This window comes from Cebus imitator, unplaced genomic scaffold (genome assembly GCF_001604975.1).
Source record: "Cebus imitator isolate Cc_AM_T3 unplaced genomic scaffold, Cebus_imitator-1.0 Scaffold70, whole genome shotgun sequence".
Lineage (NCBI taxonomy): Eukaryota > Metazoa > Chordata > Mammalia > Primates > Cebidae > Cebus > Cebus imitator.
The window spans coordinates 2,320,480-2,331,396 of record NW_016107385.1 but is presented as its reverse complement, the minus strand read 5'-3'; the positions used below and the strand labels follow the sequence as shown (position 1 = coordinate 2,331,396).

The 10,917-nt window shown below is 40.2% G+C and overlaps 1 protein-coding gene across 1 annotated transcript in view; it reads left to right on the top strand.

Moving 5' to 3' along the window:
* The window catches only part of GPR176 (G protein-coupled receptor 176), a 121,011-nt gene that overhangs the window by 39,723 nt on the left and 70,371 nt on the right, over positions 1–10,917 (top strand). The gene's annotated exons all lie outside the window — the stretch shown is intronic.

The following is a 10,917-nucleotide window of genomic DNA, read 5'->3' as shown; positions in this document are numbered from 1 at the left end:
TTGAGACAGAGTTTTTCTTTTGTTGCCCAGGCTGGAGTGCAGTGGTGCAATATCGGCTCATTGCAACCTCCGCCTCTCAGGTGCAAGCGATTCTCCTGCCTCAGCCTTCCGAGTAGCTGGGACTACAGGCATGCGCCACCATGGCTGGCTAATTTTGTATTTTTAGTAGAAACAGGGTTTCTCCATGTTGGTCAGGCTGGTCTCGAACTCCCAACTTCAGGTGATCCGCCTGCCTTGGCTTCCCAAAGTGCCAGGATTACATGCATAAGCCACTGTGCCCAGCCTAATACTCCCATTTCTAAAGACACATTGTTTAGTGTTCCCTTGTGAAAGCAGGAAAGTTGCTCTGAATTGTGTATTCAGTTTGAGACTTGGAGAAACTGTGTCTTTCTCTCATGTCTTCTTCTACATCAGAGCCTTGTAGTACATCACTTTTGAGAGAGGTAAAGTGCATGGCTGAAACAATCTAGGCTAGGGGAATGCCCTCAGTGCCTGTGAGAGCAGGTGTGTTGTAATTATCAAGTCCTGTGATAATTGTGCTACAGTTAATTAATTGGAAGACTTGTCTCTAATTTACTTTGGAGACCTCCAGGTGATTCAGTTAATGGGGTGGAGCAAGGAGGTGGGGGATGGATTTATTTTTATTTTGCGTTTCAATTTTTTCTTCTTACTCCCTCTTTACCTGATTTGCTTTGGAGGCCATCCTGTGTTTTAAAAAGGGCATAGAAGGCCAGGTGCACAGGCTCAGGCCTGTAATCCCTGCAGTTTGGGAGGCCGAGGTGGGCAGATCATGAGGTCAGGAGTTTAGGACCATCCTGGCCAAGCTGGTGAAACCCTGTCTCTCAAAAAAAAAAAAAAAAGGCACAGATATATTTCTTTCTGTGGAATTAGGAAAAACATCTGCTGAACAGAGCAATGCTAGAGGGTTAGCTTGATTCCCTCAGAGGTTGCTGAGGAGCTGGTGAATCTTTATGTCTTCTTTTCAAATGCTCTCTGAGACTGTTGCTAAAGTAGTTTTCTATAACAGAGTGTGTGGTCAGTCCTTTTCGGGAAACATGGGTAACGTAAGTCAGTTGTGAAGAGTAAGTTTGATGTCACACAATCAGGAACTTAGAACTATTTCTTGGGCCGGGCGCGGTGGCTCAAGCCTGTAATCCCAGCACTTTGGGAGGCCGAGGCGGGTGGATCACGAGGTCAAGAGATCGAGACCATCCTGGTCAACATGGTGAAACCCCGTCTCTACAAAAAATTAGCTGGGCATGGTGGCGCATGCCTGTAGTCCCAGCTACTCAGGAGGCTGAGGCAGGAGAATTGCTTGAACCCAGGAGGCGGAGGTTGCGGTGAGCCGAGATCGCGCCATTGCACTCCAGCCTGGGTAACAAGAGCGAAACTCCGTCTCCCAAAAAAAAAAAAAAAAAAAAAAAAAAAAAAAAAAGAACTATTTCTTGAAGGGAAAAAAAACTGAAGTTAGTAGACAGTTTGAGGCTTAGTTAAGTCAATGGTTTTTGACTTGTGGAATTTGAGCAAAAACTTAAAATGTCCTTGATTGTGTGGTAGCCTCTGCTCCTTGCCTACTCAGTATTTCTGCTTTTATTATTCCTTATTTAAAGGACCCTGGTTTTGTTTAGGGCAACAGTGTGCCCAGATAAAAATGCCTTACAGACTCCTGTGCTGGTGGGGGTGACTGTGTCACCAGGTCTGACCAGTGGAAGTTTACTGGGTGGAGCTCTGAAATGCTATTCTTCCCGGTAAAAATGAAAAGCTGGGGCATGCCTTTTGCCCTTGCCCTTGACCGTTTCCCCCTTGGGCCTGGTATACAACACCTAAGGATACATTCTGCCTCGGTACAACACCTAGGGATAGAATAACTGTCTTGCAACTATGAGGACACAAACTATGTAGGAAGAATGGCAGGGAGGAAGCTGGAAGTCTAGGTCCTTGCCATAATGACTTCTTGAGCAGCTGACCAGTCCTTTTCTGGAATGTGGGCTACATGAAAAAAACAACCTTTATTAGTTAAGCCATTGTAGTTGGATTTTTGATACATAAAGTCAAATACAAAGTTGGAAAACTGCTAGTTAGATGGTCCTTATACAAGGTGTGTTTAATCATAGTATATTCCAATGGGCTGTTTAACTTATTATATAGAGTTTGACATTTTAGATATAGAGAGATGTCTCCCATGTCTCCTAGGCTTATTGTTGGAAATTACAAGACACCAATATGCCGAAACTTGCCAAATATTGGTCTACATAAGGCAGTGCCTAACAGCAATTGGATGTTACCTGCACTGTTTGCAGCCCTTTGCTGAAGGAAGATTATGTCAAAAGTCAGAGTGGTTAGGAGCCAACAAGTTAGTATGACCCCTTGTTTGAAGGGAGTGGGCCCAGAGGGGTTTGCCTACAACCAGCAAGTAAGCCCTGTGGGCACGACCTGATAACTGCTTCTGGGAGATATTTGGAGCTCTTTTATTTTTCCTCTTCTGGGGCAGAGCTGTTGGTCCAGTATCTCATCCATCCATAAATCTGTTACCTTACTTGACGCAGTTCCATTGAGCAGGCTTTCTTGAATATATTCATTAATCAGCACATAGCTGTATTTCTGAATAAATATTTATCATAGGAATTTTGTAATCACACAATGTTCTTTTTTTCTTGCTCTGCATGTATCTTCTGGATCTTATTGTTAATTATATAAGAAAAATAGAAAATAATAGATTGCTAATTCCGTTTGCTTATGGCAAGAAAGGAAAGTAATTATACGGTGGACGTTCCAGGACCTTTAGACCTGTGAAGAAGAAAATTGTCCAAGGACCACACAGAATATAGTAGAGAGTGTTTGTTTATGTGCCATCATGATGTTTCTTAGACTTTTAGCAACTGCAGACCAGTTAGATGGTGCTTTATGTATGAGTAGACCATAATTTGAGGTAAATTTTTAAAAAGTAAAAAAATTTAATAATGAAAATCTTGTTTGATCAATGAGATAGGAGGAAACTTTGGGAGATGATGGATATATTTATGTCTTCCCTTCATGGTGGTAATGGTTTCACAAGTGCATACCCCTAATTGTTTGAATTGCATACATTAAATATATATACCTTTTTTCATCTCACTCATACCTCAATAAAGTGTTTTTTTTAAAGCATGCTTGAAAATTAAATAGTAAATGTTTCTCCTATCAGTGAAAGATATTAATTATAATTTTGAAGTAAAATATCTAATATTAAGCTACAAGATGGGTTCCTTATCTAGTGTTTTTTCCTTCTTCATTATTTTACCAAAATAGAAAATGCTTTATTTATTTATTTATTTATTTGAGACAGAGTCTTGCTCTGTCACCAGGCAGGAGTGCAGTGGTACGATCTTAGCTCACTGTAACCTCTGTCTCCCAGGTTCAAGCGATTCCCCTGCCTCAGCTTCCTGCGTAGGTGGAACTACAGGCACACACCACCATGCCTAGCTAAATTTTTGTATTTTAGGAGAGACATGGTTTCACCATAGCCAGGATGGTCTCCATCTCTTGACCTCATGATCCGCCCGCCTCTGCCTCTCAAAGTGCTGGGATTACAGGCGTGAGCCACCGTATCTGGTCGAAAATACTTCTTTATAATTAGAGTCTGTCAGGAATGGCAGTAAATGTGTGATGGCTCCATCAGTTTGGGAAGTTTGTATAATTCAGATTGAAACTGTCTAGAAATGATGGCAAGATTTCCACCTGAAAATCAGAGTCAGGGCTTCATCAGATGTGAAGTCTACAAGTTTGTAAGCACATCTTCAAACTGCCTGTTCAGTCTTCTCAAGTAAGCTCTGTATTTACTCCCAGAGTTCAACATAAACATGTTTGGGTCTGGATGAGAGGATCAGAAATGTCCAGATACTAACTACATTGCTGACATTTGTCACTTGAAGCTGTGGAACTGCTCCTTCCTGACATTATCTGTGTGGAACAGGAATGCTCCAGTCTCATTTGTCATTTCAAAAGTCTGCATGACCACCCTTGATGACAACCATAGTGCTTCTGGGGGAAACAATCAGTCTAATGCCCTCTGCCCATTTCTTTGCAGAACATACTGAGAAAACATGTACTCAGATCTGATTGTATTCACACTTGAAACTATTTTCTACAATACTACATTAAGATTAGGAACCATATTGTTGCATGTCATCTGTTTTGGTGAATAAAGAAGTGGGTGTGTTGGCATAAAGGTAACACTTTTATTTGTGTCACACCTTCTTCCTTGCTGCAAATGTAGCTAGTTCTTCCATCAGCACTGATCCTAATGCACCTTCTTCCATTTGTATTATTGCTTACAAAAGAAATGTTAACTGATGAAAAGTCTCTTCTGTAGATTGGGTTCTTGGTAACATGTAGAGCGAAGAGTTTTTAAGTACTTCTCCCTCAAATATGTTCTACTGATATGCTAGTTCACGTGCTACTCTGCATATTATTGATTTCAATTAACTATAAGGCAGAATACATGCTAGTGTACATAGGTGATTGTAATTCTTCCACATTGCATGCCATTGATATGTGATGTTTGATAGAATCCTTAGTAATTTTGCTTGCATAGTCCAATTTTCCTCTGAGCATGTGATTTGTTATTAACCTTGTGGCTGACTTTATTAGTTGCTTATAAACAGAATAATCTTTATTTTGGTCTCTTTCTGCCCTTAATGACAAAATGAGTCAATTTCATACCAGAAAGCATTATTTCATACATGTTTTGGAACAACAGGAAGTTTAGGGAGGGTGTTATGCAAATTTTGAAATGTAATTTGAAAATATTATGAAATCTTTGACTGATTCAAGCTGCTCTTTGATAAGAGTTTGTGACAGGAACACACTGGCAAACGAAATAATTGTCCAATATATTCCTTGGCAGTTGCTGAGACTTACCTTCACTTGTGAGAAATCAGCACAGTCGCATGTTCACTTTCTCTACTTGTACTAGAGTGAGATTCACTGTTTGCACTTAACACATTATTGTGAGGTCTAGGATTTTTGTTGCTGTATTCATTACTATGTTTATACTCTAATGAGCACTTTTGAACCATGCATTCATTTGTGTGAGCTGGGGATAAAACACAACACATTAGTAACAGTGAGAAATGTAAATTTTATTAACAGACGGTAGCACACAAAGATGTTAAACTATGTTAAAAGAGGCCAGCTACACCCAGTACTGCCTCTAAGACTGTGGTTAGTGTGGTGATTATTAAGAGGATAACTGGATTGTGAAAAATCCTACTCAGTTTTGCATTCAAGTGTAAGGTATATGGGAGTAAAACAATTTCTCCCTAACAGCCAAATCCCCACTGGACACTTGACCGATTGATTGTCTGAGAACTCTATACTATTAGGTCCTTTAATGACATAGTAGGTAGAAAGTCATTCCTTTTAATAGGACGTTTCTAATCGTATCCATTCATTCATCAGCATTAATCGAATGCTAAATGTATGCCAACCACTTTATTAAGTGCTGGAGATATAAAGATGAATAAGATTGAGTTGCTCCCCCAGGGAGCCAGCTTATGGTCTACTGGGGAAGACAGAAATATAAACTAAGTTATAATTCATTATGCTAAGTGCAGTGCTGGAGACAGACCAGCGACAGTGCGCAGCATGGTACTTGGAGATCATAGACAGAGTGGTGGGAGCATAAATTATAAGGTCAAAGTTGAGGCTAGAGGGGTGGGCAGAAACTACATCCACAAGGCTGAACTGGCTGGTTAGGAAGCTTGGAGTTTGTCTTCTAAGCCTCAAGGAGCCATGGAGTGGTTTTTAACAGGGCAGTGATAAGGACAAGTTTATGTTTTAGCAAGATAATTCTGTGTGCTGTGTGAAGGCTGGAGGTCATAGAGGTAAACCTAGAAGTAGGGACACTAATTAGGATGCTGTTGTGATTTCCAGCTTAGGTATAATGAGGGCTTAGGCAAGGGAATGGCAACAAGGTTAAAGAGTTTGTGACACATTCAAGAAGTAAAGGAGATAAAATTTTCAGGCCTTGGTGATTGACCAGGGGTGAAAGTTGGGTTAAGCCGGAGCCAAGGATAATTCTCAGTTCCCTATGTTGGGCTTCTGAGGGTGTGGAGGGAAAAGAGAGAGTTGGGTGGGGGGCAGGAGAGGGAGAGAGAGAGAGAGGAGAGAGACTGAGTTTAGGAGAGGGTAAAATAGGGCATATAGCAGATAAAGCATTAAGTTTGGTACAAATTGAATTTGAGGTACCTGTGAAATACCCAATTAGATCTAAGAATCTAAAAGTTTGAGGGTGTAAGTATGGAAGTCTTCGAAATGGGTGGTAGCTCAAACCATGAGAATGGATAAGTTCAGCTAATGTTGAGTGGACATTTTAACAAGCAGGTTGAAGAAAAGGAGTGCCATACAGGAGACAGCAGACAATCAAGAAATGGTCAAAGAGGTGGCTCGGAGAGCTGTGGTAGTGAAGTGCTTTGGAAGCAAAGGGAGCAGAAGATATCCATGAGGTCTGATCAGTGGCATCAGACCCAGCAGGGAGAGACCAGACTGTGTCCCCTGGATGCAGAGAAATGCATGATGACTTTGGGAGAAAACTGTTTCAAAAGAGTGGCGGGGGTCCGTTGCAGTGGTTTTGGAAGTGAGTGGAAGATGAGAAAGTAGACAGAGAGTGAATTTCTTCGTTTGAAGCCATTGTGCCAAGAGTTTAAGATTTCCTAGCTAGAGAAGTTCTGAGTCCTGAGAAGGTTAAAGGTGTTTACTGTGTGTGTGAGTAAAGAGAAGGTGAAGTTCATTGGAGTTGATAAGTATAGGCCTTGTGGGTTTTGCCATCCACATGGGACTTTGAAATTATCCTAAATAATGGCAAGGCCTGGGTGGGACAGAGGCTATGAGTCAGGTACTAAAATCTTCAGCAAATGAGAAGGAGTTACCTGGAGGCTGATAGGTTACAGAAACAAAGAGGGAATTGAAAGGGATGTAACCAGATGACAGGAGTTGAAGGAGCCAGGATTTTGTATAAATACAGAAGGGCAGTGTGTTAGACGTACAAATGGGGAGTGAGGAATAGGATGACCTCATTCCCAACCCCAAGGTGGGGTGTCCAGGAGACTGCATGTCATCCAGTGAGGAAGTGGGCCCTTGGGATTTGATTAAGGCCAAGGTTTGTGAAGTAGGCAGGATGTTGTTATTCCTATCATGCAACAAGTTCTCGAGGGTCCAATGAAAGGTTAGAGAGGAAAGAGGAGTAAGGTCAAGGAGGGGACGGTCTGAGCAGCATGAACATGAGGGTGTGAGAGTACAGTTTTGGACATATGACAGGGATGTGAAATGTGGTGGGATTGACTAGCCTAAACCCTTTAATAGACCTTTGGGATTAAGTTGCTTTAGGTTTCCCATAGGCATCTCAATATCAGCTGATGACCACTGACCTGTTCCAGGCTATGTGGCTCCTGGGATCATATTCTTCCAACATTACAGAAGGAGGTTAAGTGGGTTCCCAAGCAGCAACACACTCAATGGTCAAGGTTTTAGTACTGGACAGGGAGTTAAGAAACAGGATTTTAGTCCTAGCTTTGCCTCTACCCTACTTTATGGACTTGGGCAAATCACTTAACCTTTTAAAGCCTTACTTTCCTCATTTTTAAGTGAGGGGAAGGCCCAATAGTCTCTAAAATGGTAGTTGATCTCATTTGTTCTCTAGTTTTCTTCCAACAAATGTGGTGCTTATGGTACCATTGTGGTATCATTACAGCACTCAGTAACCCTTTGGTAATCTTTACCAAGGTGTACCATCCTTCAGGCCCAGTCACATACACATACATTCAGCAATGCCTGCTTTCATCTTACCCCATCTAGGGCATTCAAGAAGGACCATGTCCTCACTGCCTAAATACATAGGGGTTTCTTCAGTATTGGCCTTTCGGCCAGCCAACCATCCCTGTCACTCTGGTCATTTATTTTTTGTTTTAATCTCTTCTTTTGAATAATAATGAGCTTTATTATCCGAAGAGCTTTAAAGTGGTTTTATAACTAAAGTTAGGAACTCTCGCACACTGGTATGAATGTAAATTAATTAGCACAACCATATGGAAAAGGGTATATAGAAATTCTTAAAAAAATTAAAAACATAACTACCATATGATCCAGCAGTCCCACTTCTGGGCACATATCCAGAGGAAATAAAATCAGTACCTTAAAGAGATAACTGCATTCCTATGTTCATTGCAGCATTATTCACAATAGTTAAGGTAAGGAATCAGCCTGTGTCTGTCAACAGAAGAATGGATAAAGAAAATGTGATACACACACACACACGAATATTATTTGGCCACAAGAAAGAAATCTTGTCATTTGCAATAGCATGGGTGATCCTGGAGGACATTATGCTAAGTGTTATAAGCCAGCCAAAAAAAGACATATGCTATATGATCTCACTTATATGTGAATCTAAAAACATTGAACTCATGGAAGCAGAGGGTAGAATGATGGCTGCCAGCAGGTGGGACAAATGGGGAGATATTGGTCAAAAGGTAAAAAGGATCAGTTGTACAGGATTAATAAGTTCTGGAGATCGGATGTATAGTGTGGTGACTATAGTTAATAATACTGTATTGTAAACTTGAAGTTTGCTAAGAGATCTTAAATGTTCTCAACACACACACACACACAGTCACAAAGGTAACTATAGGAGGTGATGAATATGTTAATTAGCTTGATTGTGGTAATCATAATGTACGTGTGTATCAAAACATCATGTTGTATACCTTGAATAGATACAATTTTTGTTTTCAGTTACACCTCAGCAGAGCTGGGAAAAAAGAAGTCCTCGTAGTGAAGGAAAATGTGTCTGTGTCATTCTTTTGAACATCTCTTTCAGGAAATACTGCATATGCAATGGAAAGAGCATAGAGTTGGGGCCGGATGTAGTGGCTCACCCCTGTAATCTCAGCACTGTGGGAGGCCGAGGTGGACAGATTACTTGAGGTCAGGAGTTTGAGACCAGCCTGGCGAACGTGGTGAAACCCCATCTCTGCCCAAAATTACAAAAATTAGCTAGGTGTGGTGGCTCATGCCTGTAGTCCCAGCTACATGGGAGGCTGAGAGAGGAGAATCACTTGAACCCAGGAGGCGAGGATTACGGTGAACTGAGATCTGCCATTGTACTCCAGCCTAGGTGACAGAGCAAAGCTCTGTCTCAAAAAAAAAAAAAAAAAGGAAGCATGGAGGAGGCCTGGGCTTAATGCATCTGTGACCTAGTTCAAAGGTGGATGCTGATTTAATACAAAGCAATAAAATATTTAGAAAAGTTTTTGTTTACATTTGATGGACCATCTTTTGTGTTTGCCTACATTTGGATGGGGCTAGGGGAGAGGAGAAACTTACTCTCCTCTTAGCTTTGCCCTCCATCTTGTTTTTATGTTTTCTGGCAACAATAACTTTGATAAAAGAGACCTTCCCAAGCCTAATGAGACAGCAAACTAAAGAATGAAAAAGGGAGGATATAAATAGCACCGAGGACCAACATGGATTTTTTAGGTGTTTTCAGAGCTGCTAGACTCAGTAATTGGGTTTTCTTATGAGACTTTTAGTTGCTTTATAAAGAAAAATAGAAGAAAATAATATTAAACAAATAAGGCAGCCAAGCTCTAGAACCAGTAAAGAAGTCTCTATTTGTGATTTGAAGAAGTAACCTTATTTTTTCCCCCTGATTCTAAGACCACTTTGAAGGAACAGAAGATACCGTAGATCACCTATTCCCCCTTTCTCTCTCCCTCTCTCTCTCTTTATCTGTAACACTGTCTGGCTCTGGAGTGCGGTGGTACAATCTCAGCTCATTGCAACCTCTACCTCCTGGGCTCAAGCCATCCTCCCACCTCAGAAGTAGCTGGGACTACAGGTGTGTGCCACCGCACTCAGGTTAAATATGTGTGTGTGTGTGTGTGTGTGTGTGTATATATGTATATGTATATGTATACACATATATATGTATATGTATAATTATATATATATGTATAATTATATATATATATGTATAATTATATACATATATAAATTGGGAGGAATATAGAATAGATTCCCAACTATCTGCACAAAATACACACCAAATAACTCAGATGATGACAGGTGGTAGTTTCTGTATGTGGAAGAAACTTCTTTGAGTTAAGCAAGATGATAAAGAGAGTATTTTAAATTTTTATCATACTTCATAGTTTTAAAACATTTTCTCATGTTATCTTATTTGCTTTTCATAGTTTTAAAACATTTTCACATATGTTATCTTATTTGTACCATTAGGTGAGGAGGGTTGGCATTAAAATCCCATGTCCTACACGAAGAAATTACGAGTCAGCATTTGACCAAGCTCAAGGAACTGAGTGGCAAATTGGATAAGAATATGTTTACTGACTGTTGGTCCAGTGGGCTTCCTAATACTGTCTATTGTCTAGAAATAGATAGCATTGAAAAGTTCAATATTTACAAATGAGTCAGTTTGCTTGTGTGTGAGAACATATGCAGTTCTCCAGGAATGCTTTAAAGTGTCAGCTTAAAGACTGATATGAAAATATTGTCCATCTAGCATCGATTCTGCAAAGACAAATAATTCTGTGAAGACACCTTATCAAACAAATTATGACTACCTTTGTAGTCAAAGAAACAATAGAAATTCAAATTTGTGTTGTCATGATAATCTAAGACATTTTCAGAAACGGTTGCTTTTGCTTTTATCAGGCTCAAAAAGTGAAAAGTGAGATAGTGGCTCCCATATATAGGAATTTTGAAACTATTAACTTTGACAGGTAGAAACAAAGAAAGCCATTATACCAAACAAAAGAGAGTCAACACTGCCTGGCACCAACAGATGGCAGTATTGGTTATGTACTGGACTCCATTTTGTTAGTCTATGGTAGACTCATAATTTTTTTTTTTTTTTTTTTTTTT